Here is a 13,907-nt window from a genome sequence, read left to right as displayed (position 1 = left end):
TTTACTACTTGAACGATTTGGTGCACTTGCCAAAGTCTCAACAACCGCGCAATAAGCCTCCAAGTAGCGCCTACACTAGGACCTACTACTACTCTTACCACATGAATCAATCATTTCTAAATGAGAATGAAAAATCATTAGAGTGTTAGGATAACCCCCAAGACTGAGCTCCATGCATTCATTCTAACAACACTGAAAACCTTACCGAAGGAGTTCCTCCGTGGAACCCATGTTACCATCTGTGAAACCATGTGAAACCATACTTATAACCATATACTATTACATTGAATTCAAACATATAACCTCATTGATCATACAATATCATAGATACTTGTACATCATTCTAATAATCAAAACATAGTTCAAGGTTATCATAAAACATGGATAAAAAGAATAAAAACAGGTTCTGAGCTAGTCGCCCAACACACCAAACTCGCTGTGCGAAAACAGAAACAGTGGGCTCTGCTCACTCACCTCTCGCTCAGCGCATCAAGTTTGTGCGTTCAACTAAACTGGAAATTCTGCTACACAGTATCAGACCCTAACCCCTCGCATAGCGCCCAAATCGCTATGCGAGAGCCCCAAACAGTGGCTCGAACTCCCCAAACACTCGCAGAGCGCATCTATTCCTATTCGAATAAAATGGCAGTGGTTCCAAACCCCAACCAGGCGCTTAACGTCTTGATTCGTTGTGCGGATCAGCAAACAAAGAGTAACCTCTCAAACCATTCGCACAAAGCATCTATCCGCTGTACGAATACCCTGACAGAGAGTATCTCGCCAGGGTGACTCGCTGAGCGAATGGATTCGCTCAGCAAGTCTGCATAATCTGCAACACCAAAATTCTACAGAATTATGCAGCTCAAACATCAATTACCAATTTTAACTATTTTTCCCAACTTCTATAACCATCCTAATTTGTGTTATATACTTATTTAGAGTTGACTAAATGATTCTAAACTTTCCTACCATCAATCTAAAGCATTTTTGGACAATTTCCTACTCTAAAACATCAAATTCATCAACTTAAGGACCCAAATCACAATCTATCACTTTGAACATGTTTTTTACCATTTTGATGACTCAAACAAATCACAACTGACTTACCTAAACTGTCCCAACTAACCAATTGAGCCCTTGACCTTTAATTCTCATTTCCACTACCTCACTTCCTCTAAAATGACTCTAAACAAACACAATTCACTTCAGTTTCTATCTAATCACTACTGTAACAGATTACTCCCATTTAATATGTTCAATTATAGTTGCACACATTATCCAATTCAGTTTACAATCATCATTTCACAGTTTCATGATTTGGCATTCAAAGAACAGACAATTTAATCTACTCAAAACCTAAGATTCAACTCAAATAGCACCATAACACAGAATTTATCACACACATGTCATACTACTAATTAAAACAGAAATCTAGCTTCTCTTACCTCAGCTCAAGTTCTACACCGATTACAGAACCCCGACTGAAGCTTGTACTACAAGGAAACTCAACAGAAACCTACAACTCACTGATTGGTGAAAGGAAAGCAACCTTAGAACCTAATTTGAGTTAGAAATTGAAGAAGACAACAACCAAACACATGCAACCAGAAACTCTTTGCATGATTACGGTTAAAGACCTACGAGAAAAGAGGAGAAACAACTTACCGACTTAAAACAAGAAATTGATCGGTCAAGATTGTTGCCCTTGACGCCAGAATCATCTAGGCGCTTCCTTATCGTCAAACCCACAGCTTAAATGAGAGAAAATCTAGAGAGAGGGCACGGAACTCTAGGTGAATAGTGTTCTAGAGAGATAGAAGTGTTTTAGATAATGAATCGAGCTTTAAAAAGTTTTATTTATGTTATAAGATTATTTTAAAGTAAGTTACTCGTCTCATTATTTTAATACACCTATCTACTCTAATACTCTATTTTCTAGGTTCTTACAAATAAATATTTTACTTTATATCTATTTTGATTTGTTTTAAAACTAATTTATCCTAAAAAATAGAAATATATTTCAATTTTATAATTTAATATCTAAAAATTTATCATTTTAGATTTTAAGTAACACAATGGTTTCTTCTCATCTAACTTTAAAACTTCAAATATGTTTAAAGTTGATGGAAATTTTTTGTTTAGAAATAACTTGGTTTAAAATCTTCTCATCAATCTTTAGAAAAAGGAACATCATTAAATGAAGTAGAAATATCTGAAATTTATTTATATTTCATAATAAAAAATGTATTTATTTTTTCTTATTTTTTCGAAAAAAATCATTTTATATATACTTTTTTATTAAATAAAAAACAGTTTAATAAAATAACCATGCCAAAACATTAAAAAAACATATTTTATATTTTATTTTTAAAAGAGCTTAAAATTTAATCCAAATCAAATATGGAATATCATGTTTAATCTCTGTCAATGGTTAGGAGTATATTTTATGTTAATAAAACATATTTTCCACAAACTAACACTTTGTTAATATTTTTGTGAGCTATGTTTTCCAACAAAAACATCATGTTCTGTTTCTTAATTATAAAATTAAAAGTGAAGAAAAGAAATAAAAATTGAGAGGAAAAAGTTTAGGGAATCTCGTACACGTGTGCGTGTGCGTGTTCGTTCTTTGTTTGCGGCAGCAGTCTTGCTAGCTTCTCTTACAGGCAATTTTATTGAAACTAAACCATGATTTTCATTGTCGTGAAAACTGTGCTTTCAACATTTGCAGAATACACGTGAAAAGTTTAGGTGCCGTCCTTAGAAACTTGAAAACAAACTTTGAAAAAAAAAAAGAACACAACTTTAAAATATATAATGTTTAAGTCCTCTAATTAGAAATCCACACATTAAAAACTATTGTAGTCATTAATTTAATTGAGATACAATGTTAAAAAATAGAAATATATTATATCTGAAATATTTGTATATATATTTAACTAGATTTAATTAATTATATAATAAAAATATTATTATCGTAAACTAGTATTCAAAATAAAGTTTACTATAACAACATAAAGTTATAAGAAAAAGTAAATCATACAACTTCAAGTTCAGAAGAAAAATATTTATTATATTAAAATTATTTAAAAAATAGATTGACTAATTTTAGAAAATCGTATGGCAGGAAAGCAGTAGAAAAAATAGGTGTAGAAAACATGACTTTATTTAAGAAAAGTGTAAAATATGGAAACAGGAATGGTTGAATCTTCACGTTCGTGTTATTTATATTATTTAAGAATTTTTGTTTTGTTTAGTGGCTAAAAAATATAACGAAAACGAAGTTGACCTGCATGTAAAAAAAAAATAAATTATAGATTTTTGAATTATAGCACAATTAAACTAGCTTTCCCACATCATATCATCAAGCATGTATTATTTTTTTAAGAAAAGCTATATTTGTTTTTTAGCAGAATATTCAACTGTGTCATTGAGAGAACTTTGCTTAGTTGTATTTTGTCATGCTCTTGCATGGTCCCATTAGAGAATTAATGTATATTCTTTTAACATAATTTTATCATATTTTTCTTAGTGAAAAATTAAAGATTTTGACTAAGAATGTACAAATTAAATACTAATAATACTTTTTCTTTTAAATGCTTGTTTATTAGTTTAAATTAAAATTCATAAACATCGTGATGAAAAATGCAAATGTAATTAAAATTCATGACACCTGTTTAGGAACTGATATAAGATTTGGAATTATGATGTAAAATTTCGAGATTAAGATGATGTTCGAAATGATGATAAGACACAAGTCAAAGTCTTGTACTCACACAATGCTACATTTTTTTTTTCTGTATTGAATGAATTATAATAATCTAATTATTCTTATTTGATATATTTGTTATCATTAATAAAAGAATTTTATAATAGTAAATTCACTAAAATTAATATCTTTCACTAGTTTATTCATATTAAAAGAATATACACATCTTTATTATTTCTCATTTTTATGTCATAATCTTCTTCAATAACTAACTAATTATTGTCCATGTTACAACAATAATACATAGTATAAATTTGACTTTCTTCTTTTTAAAAGTGAAAACATATGTTATTCTAAAACTTTAGTGGATATGAAATTTATATCAATATGATATAAACAAAATTTCAATGTCAAAGAATATTTTTTTTTATAATTATAAAAAACTTAAAACCAAATATCTAATAAACTGAAAATATTTTAATAATTCAAAAGAGAAATGACATAAAGTCAACTATTGTATACAGTATACTAGTATCAATAAATTCAAAATATTTTTCATGAGTTCTAAGAATATTTAAATATACATATTTATGCAGCCCTTGTCCTTATTTATTATTTTATGATAGTTTTTTTACATGTTCTTCAACAATGGAATCTGGAGTGCTCTTTTTTACAAACATTACGTGGCTTTGACTTTCTGTACACTTTATATTATGAAATGAAATTTCACACTGATCACACGTACTATATGATATACAATTAATGCGTGAATTCCTAAAACATAAAATATGCGTTGATTATTGTTTATAATGATGTTAGAATTTTAAAATTATAGAGCAATCAAAGCTGTAATCTAAACAGTATATAAAAAAAGAAAAAATTTAATATTGTGATGAGTTGTGCAGCTTTGAAGAAACAGATTAACCGGCCATTTTTCTTGCTAAATCTCTCATCACTATTCAAATTCCACAATTTAAGCATCCACACTTTCTAAAACATATATAAGCTCCCTCATCAACACAATATACAAATAAAATTTTATACGTCTAATTTATCTATTTTCAACTCTTTTACACTCAATACATTTATAATTTTTTATTCATAAAAATATTAATTATAGTTTTAATATTCTTTTAAACTGTCAAAATGGATTGAAATTCGTGAGTCAATCTGGTCTACAATAAGTTTGAGACACGTTGGATTGAAAAAAAAAAATGAAATTTTGATAGGACTAATTTTAAATCAGGTCGATAAGAATGTGGTTCACCCAAGTTGAACCCGTGATGAACCGGATTGACTCATCTACCCACATAATATTATTTTTTGTACTTGTTTTTGGATTATATTTTGAGTTTAAAATGATTTTGGATTGTATTATATTTTCTTAATTTTGAATAATGGACTTTAAGTCTAAATCAATTCCACAAATACCGGCTTGTAAAGTAAGATTTGCATTCAATTGTATAATATAAATTGGTCTTATCTAACAAAATTGTCAAAATACCAATAAGAAATAATAACAAACTACCTAAAGATAAAATATAAAAATAAGATAAAAATAATATATGTAACATAATTGCTTTGAAGTTTAATATTATTTTGGATTGAATTTAGATTTGAATTAGAAAAAAATTGTTATTCTTTTACGTATTAAAAAAAAGCTTGTAATTAAGTGAACCAATCTGTTTAACCTATCAACCCGTGATAAGTCGGGTCAAATTCAAATTTTTTCGACTCGCTAATAAGTGAGCCGGGTTAGATTGACTAACTAAGTAGCCAACTCATGGTGGATCGGATGATCCGTTTTAACAACACTAATCTTTTTTATTCTAATATTTGTAATTATTATTCAATATTTTTTTTACTCAATATAATCCTAATACTTACAATATCTTTTGTTAGATCAATGTTAATGTCATTAGATGATAATTATTTGATATAATAAGATGAACCAACTATGTGTTTTATTTACCATTATTTTGTTAAAAGGCACATAAAGAAAGTGTTCCACATAAAATTATAAACTGTTTTTATCCCTACAAGTTTAATTTATGTGATGTATTTTAGAGACTCCAATGTTTTGAGGCATTACCTTGAAAACAAAAGTAATACTACAAAAGTTAGCATTCGCACTGTTAATGTTCTGTTATTAAAGTTGTGTTTTAAAGTATTATTAATTCTGTTTTTCTTTAATAAAAATCTAATTATTATTGCACACGAATATATATCAAATTAATAGCCACTAGTTAATCACACCCTCCGACATTGCATTAACACCCGATACCATAGTTAGAAGTACATGAAACAAAGTCTTACATCTACACCTCAATGTAATTATTTTTAGGTAAAGTTGTATATAAGTTATGACTTTAACGTAATTATTTTTTAATTAAGATCGTGGATCTAAGCACGAATTCAACCTTTACTTTAGTTATAGGTATACATCTAAGGTCGATTTTTATATAATTTTCTTGACAATTAAAATTGTACAGTCTAACACGCCATCTAATGTAACTTTAAAATTTCACTATAGTAAAATCATATTTTATAATATAACTTTGAATTACATCTTAAAGAAGTTAAAAGTCGTGACTCAAAAACAGAATTCATCTCTCAACATCACTTGTGCAATAATTTTTTGAAACCTACTCATTTTCGTAAGTTTGAAAGCAGATTACACTTATTAATATGGTAAATTTATTGGGTTTTATTTTATAAGACATTTATTAAGATGTTTATATCTCTTAAGAAGTGATTTTTAAATTTAATTCAATCTTATAAAACCGATTATTTGATAACAGGTGAAATAATAAATCCAAAAAATATCAAACTTCACTACAATAAATTTAAACCTAATTTTAATATTGTGTTAAGAAATGTATTTTTAAATCTAACTTAAGCCATAAAATTGACTTATAAAATGAAACTTATACACACTTATATATTCTAAATTTATATTATCTCTAATAATAAGACTTTCAATAATATCAAATATTATCTTCTTCTCGTACAACTAGACATTTAAATTTAATTTATATGAAATAAGAAAAATTGTTTTGATATTTGATGATTATGAATATTAGTTGTAAATATTAAATAAATGATGTATTTAGAAGAATGAATGCAAATGCAATATAACAAAGAAATTTCATGAAGGAGTTAGATTCGATAGATAGTTTATATATAACGTAAGGTCTTATTCCTATGCCATTTTAAACGTTCTTCTCAACGTGAATGAAGAGTTTGTATCTACTTTTTCTCATATATTTAACATAGGGAATAATACAAAAGGTCAGATATCAAATATAAATTAAATGAAATTAATAAATTTTAAGTTTATTCAACCTAACACTTGAAAACATATTCTTTCATTTCTATTTATCGAACACATACAAAAGTACATACGGATCATGCATGAATTCATATACGTCATTGTAGAAACCTTTACTGAACATTCTTTACAAGATTTACACCTGACCTATTTTGGGACTTCTTAGAATATTTATTTTATTTATCATTATTATATTGTTTTTAGACTTACTTTATTTATCATGATTATATTGTGTCTAGAGTTATCTTATTTATTATGATTATATTGTATCTAGGATTATCCTATTTATTATGTATTCTTGTATCAATTTATTATTATAAATAGAAGATTATGAGATGAATCAATTAAGCCTACAGTTTCAATCTCAAGTTGATGCCAGAGCAGGTTGTTTGAGTCTATTCCTACTTTGTCTTTGTTGTTGCCGGTGGCTCATGGCCATTACCACCGACAACCTTAAAAATTTTATCTTTTCTGAGTTACCTCAATGAGCAGTCCCGTTCTGGTTTCTATCTAATCTCCAAATCCCGGTTGTTTTCCACAATTGTCCGACACCATTTGTCGTTGGCATCGTTTGCCGTTGTCCATCATCGTCTGGCATTGTTTTGCCACTTTGAGAAGCTATCCACTGAAGTTTGTCACCATCAACTGTTCCCTGCCATTCTGACGTCGTCCGCCACACGTCGTCTGCCACTGTCCGTCGTCGTCCACCGCCACAGTTTAGTCCGACGACTAGTGGATCTGGATCGCCTCATTGAGCGATGGCCAACCTTGCCTGTGTCGATGGCTAGTTCTCATCGAGGTGCCGCCACACACGCCACATCTGTCTAACGTTCGATGTTCGACGTCCACCATTAGGAGTTTTGTACGCCTCGAGGAGTGTGACCCATCCCTAGTGGTCGCTGCCTCATTCTCCCCCACATGCACCATCATGCTCGGCTTCTCTCCTATTAGCTTCTGGTGCGTGTTTATTACACGCCACCTTTTTAGTGCCGGAATCACACTGCGACACTGACGTTTGTCTCAGTGGAGCCTTCTAAGTGCGTTTTGGTCCTTGTTTCTCAGTTTCGGTGGCTGTAACTCAGACCTAGGGCTTTCTCCTTTGACTGTTTTGGAACCCTAAGTCCTTCAAATCTTTGTTTCATCCTTGTCTGACTCATCGAATCATGATGAGTCCATATACGTCATTAGTTCCTGATTTCGAAGTCAACATATGTTATTGACGCCACTACGTCCCTTCTTTCTTCAATCATTGTTGGTCACTTTCTTCTTGGGCTCTAGTCTAGTTTGTTTAACTTGTACTTCTTTCGAGACAGTGCTAAGTATCACCATTTGGGAGTAGCCTAACATAGAACCTTTGGACCTCCAACCTGTCTTTGGCATTTTAATGTCATCATAACTCCTAATCTTTGTTCCTCGAATCTGTCATCGTTACAATGCTCAACATAATCCAACCATGGTTCCTAGTGGTGCTTTGATGAACAAAGAGACCATTACGATATTTCACCTTCAAAATTTGTCATTGACGCATTGTCAGCTCTGCCGTTCGCCGTGAGGGGGAATGTGTTTTCATGTATTCTTGTATCAATTTATTCTTATAAATAGAAGATTATGAGATGGATCAATTAAGCCCTCTAGAATTATTTTATAGTTTCAATCTCAAGTTGATATTAGAGCAGGATGTTTGAGTCTCTTCCTACTCTGTCTTTGTTGTCGTTAGTGGCTCGTGACCGCCGCCACTGACGGCCTTAAAAATTTCATCTTTTTTGAAATACCTCAATGAGCAGTCCCGCTCTGGTTTCTATCTAGTCTCCAAATCCTAGTTGTTGTCCAACAACATTTGTCGTTGTTTGGCGTCGTTTGTTGTTGTCTACCATCGTCTGACACTGTATTGTCCACTGAAGTTTGTCACCATCAATTGTTCCTTGCCATTCAGACGTCGTCTACCACTGTCCACCGTTGTCCATCGCCACAGTTTAGTCCGACAACTAGTGGATCTGGATTGCCTCCTTGAGACACGCCACATCTGTCTAACATCCACCATTAGGAGTTTTGTGCGCCTTGAGGAGCGTGACCTATCCCTAGTGGTCGTTGCCTTATTCTCCCCCACATGCACCATCACGCATGACTTCTCTCCGATTAGCTTCCGACGCGTGTTTATTACGCGCCACCTTTTCAATGTCGGAATCACACTGCGAAGTTGACGTTTGTCTCGTCGGAGCCTTTTGAGTGCGTTTTGGTCCTTGTTTCTTAGTTTTGGTGGTTGTAACTCGGACCTAGGGTTTTCCCCTTTGATTGTTTTGGAACCCTAAGTCCTTCAAATCTTTGTTTCATCCTTGTCTAACTCACTGAATCATGCTGAGTCCATATACGTCATTGGTTCTTGATTTCGAAGTCAGCAGACCATTCTTGATTCCACTACGTCACTTCTTTCTTCAGTCATTGTTGGTCACTTTCTTCTTGGGCTCGAGTCTAGTGATTTAACCTGTACTTCTTTTGATATAGTGCTAAGTATCACCATTTGGGAGTAGTCTACCATAGAACCTTTGGACCTCCAACCTGTCTTTGGCATTTTAATGTCATCATAACAACTAATCTTTGTTCCTCGAACCTGTCATCGTTACAATGCTCAACATAATCCAACCATGGTTCTTAGTGGTGCTTTGATGAATAAAGAGACCATTATGATATTTAACCTTCACAATTTGTCATCGGTGCGTTGTCATCTCTATCGTTCGCCGTGAGGGGATGTTTGTTTCCAGTCACTGCATATCCCATCATTCAGTGATGGCAGCCCCTTTAGTTTTGTCGCTTTCAGCCATTATATGCCCCATTAGTCAATGATGACAGTCCTTGGAGTTTTATCATTTTCAGCCACTAAAGGCCCCATCAATAGTGATAACAATTCTTGTAGTTTTGTCGTTTTAAGGCACTACAAGCCTCATCCTTACTTGATGGTAATCCAGTTCTTGGAGTTTGTTGTTGTCTACCACTGTTGACCGTCATCCACTCTTAATGGAAATCTCCTTTGTTAAAGTCATCCTACTTGAAGGTTCATGGTGCTAGTTGAAGTTTCGTGATTGTCCACTGTTGCGCCAATATTACATACTGATCTTACAGAGGGATAATCCGTATATAATCCTTTACCCCCTTTACATACGGAAAATCCGTATATAAGGCCATCCGTATAAAACATCCGTATATAACCTTCCAGTTATATACGGATCAAAATCCGTATATAAAAATCCGTATATAATTAGCATTTTTCTTGTAGTGGGAGTCTCTTTGGCTACGTTGGTTTGTGAGTCCAATTTGGTTTATAGACATTCTCTCTCGATGGTTTGAAGCATATGTGCATCTCGAAGCCAAAGTTACCTCCTCTATTTTCGAGACAAGTTGATTTCGTTGGATTAAGTTTATTTATTCCAAACTTGATACATACAATTTGTACAACCACCCAATCAAGAACACAATGAGAATGCACAACACAAAGATGAAGATCATGATTATGATAATTATTTGGAACTTAAAAGACTGACTTTATTTTGATTATGTTTAAACTTTGTTTACAATATGTTTTGATGGATCACTTATGTTAACTTTGAATCTTAGGTTGTGTTTCAATTTCGTTTGCAATTTGGATGGTTTTCTAGATTGATTTCGTTTGCAATTTGGATGGTGTTCTAGATTGGTTGTCTTTTAACATGTTATCTTTCATTTTTATTTTTTATTATGTTTGATTTGGCTAGTATTTGAAATTAATTTTGTATTCTCTAGTGATTGTCTAATATTGTGTTTAATATTCTTTGAATATTAAAATGGTTGCAGCTTCTAATGCATTATAGATTTAATAATAGCTCTCGGTATATAGGTTTTTAAGTAAATACATATTAATTATCCACAAATTTAAATTGATCAATAATTTTATCTATAGGCATTTAGTCATGAAAAATTATCTACGGAATTTGGTTGTAAGTATTATACACAAAATTTGAGTATTGGGAAATTACCACGGATAGTGGTCCGAATGTATTATGTAAAAACATGTTCATACAAATTCATACTGAAGATTCAATAAATCTAAATATATCAAACAAGCACATTTAATCATATTCAGATTTACAAGAATAAAAGCGGAAGCAGAAAGACCAACCTCCAGCCATTGTTGTATGCTTGTCTAATTTCTGGTTTCTGAACCCTTCCTCTTAAAACACGATGGTGATGTATATGAAGGAAAGAGTAGGCTCAGTGACCTGATATGAAATTTTCTGAAAGAGTCTGTATTACTCCAAAAACCATCACAGAGTATTTAATGTTAAAAGAGATTGTGGTGGAGGAATCATGGGCATACCCACACACGTTTTTAAAAACGGTTTTTATTTTAAAAATTGGACCACTTTTCAGAATATTAACTGCTTTATAATATTAACTAAAAAGAAATAAAATAAATGGGATATGATATAATATTATATAATATAATATTAAAAAATGTAACCTTTCTTTTGTATAAGACTAACATATTATCCATGTGGATTGACATTTTCTATGGACCAAAAATCCATCAAAATTTATCAACGTTATTATTACATACGAATTTTGAGTCGTCAGTAATTCATAAATAATGTCTATCACGGATTTTTATCATTATCTACAAATTATGTTGTTAGTAATACTTTTTGAATGAAATATTTTGATATTTTTATTCTTTTTTTTAGTATTTTGAACTCTTCATTTTTTAGACAATAAAGAAAAGTGATTTTTCCAACTTAGTTGAACCTATGACTCAAGTTTGGTCAATTTGAAAGCTTGAGTAAAAGATAGACAGGAAAAGTCCTCTCTTATGTGAAAGCTTCTTGCCCAGGGAGTTAGATAGGTTTGTGTTGATCTCCTATTTATTTTCTTAAGTGAAAAAAATAAGTATGTTTAATCATTACTATGAAACATATTACTTGGGAAACCTATGATAGTTCAAACGAAGAGAAAATTGAGAGAAAAATTGTTTCAATTAATTTTACATCTTAAAAGAAGTGTTCTTGTCCAAACAATTATTTCTCAATTTATAAAAAATAGGTTTAACTTAATAATATCATTCAAGAATTGGCAAACAAGTTACTCAAGCAATACAATCTCTTGCTCAAGAAGCAACACTACACAAGTTGAGTGAGGAGACTCCAATCACATATTTTCAGTGGACGTCAAATTCTCTTTCACATCCAATTAAGCATTGTGGATTTAGTCACATATTAGATGTCGAATTTAGTATGAATCGACATATTTTGTAAACATTTAATGTCGGCCTGTATGATTTGACGTTAATTTAAAGTCTTCAATATGATGTCGGTCAAATATGCCGTCAAAAGTCTAAAATCATTAATATTATATGATTTTTTGTACTAGTAAGTTTAAAGTGATATTGTATTGGTTAATATTAATATGTGAATGCTTATGTGTAATACACCTATGATATTAATTTACTTGAGGTCACAAAACTATAATGAGTGTGTAAATTATTGTTTGAATATGTGTATTACGTACAAACACTTATGTTTAATAGACATATTTTGATTTCACTCCGTGCTTAAATTATGTAGATTAAGATCTTTGGTGGTAGAAAATTGACTGAAAAGCTTATTTCATATCTAAAAGAGATGTAAATATTTGATGCCTTAAACGTACATGATTTAGGAAGCTGAGGTTATATTTTTGAGGTGCTTAGAATAAGTTAGATGTTAGTTTATACTTAATACAAGTTTTCTAAAAGATGTTAAATGAATTTTCCATTTTATATTCAATTGATATTTAATACAAGTTTTCTTAAAGATGTTAGTTGAATTTTCCATTTTATATTCAATTGATACTTAGATTCATATGTTAGTAAAACAATATATTAGATGGTTAAATATGTTTTCATTATATCATGTGTATTTGAGTTTTACTTATGAATAAATATCCTAAATAAATAGAGTTCCAATGATATAGGAAGGAATTAAATCCAGAAAAAGATTAATTATTTCTTTATATATATATATATATATATATATATATANTATATATATATATATATATATATATATATATATATATATATATATATATATATATATATATATATGAATAAAATCTAGTCTAGGGTATTAAGGCATCTAATTTTATCAAATTGTTCACTTGAAGATATACATCTTGTAGTATAAGAAGTGGATAGTTTCAGTATAGTGTTTTAGTTTTAATATTTACTGAAACTAATGTTAGTGACGTTTCAACTCAATAATTAGAAGTATTGTTCATCTATTTTCTTTGTATATTTAAGTAGTTTCACGAAAGTTAATTATGATAAATATTTACTGTAAACTAAGTGACCCGTTTTTTATTTTACCCAACAAATATTAAAATATATTATTGTAATATATTTACAATATATTTTCATAGTATAACATATAGTATAATATATTTATATATTTATGGTTGGAAAATATTAAAATAACGTATTGTACTATATAATATATGGAGTGCAACATATAGATTAAATTAGTAGGTGTTAAAAAAGAAAATAGGAAGTTGAACTTATAAAAGTTCATATTGGTATTTTTGCACAACAAACCTGCTCCACCTTCACATCTTCTTCCCATGCAAGTTTCATATCAAACTAAATAGAAAGACAGAATTAAATATTATGATAGGATGTAGGAAGAAAATGATAAGATATAAGAAAAACCCAACACTTTCTCTCTTTGGTAGTTAATACTATCCTCAAAGTTAGGCCATTTCTTCTTTTACTTTCATCATTTCAATATGCACTTTCGTAAATTTTTATATTTCAATATTTATAATTTCAAATATTATTTGTTATATTTAAAATTGTGCATTTCAAAA

The sequence above is a fragment of the Vigna radiata genome, chromosome 1 (assembly GCF_000741045.1).
Source record: "Vigna radiata var. radiata cultivar VC1973A chromosome 1, Vradiata_ver6, whole genome shotgun sequence".
In the NCBI taxonomy this organism is placed as follows: domain Eukaryota; kingdom Viridiplantae; phylum Streptophyta; class Magnoliopsida; order Fabales; family Fabaceae; genus Vigna; species Vigna radiata.
The sequence above is the reverse complement of the archived record's forward strand: the minus strand, read 5'-3'. Positions refer to the sequence as shown.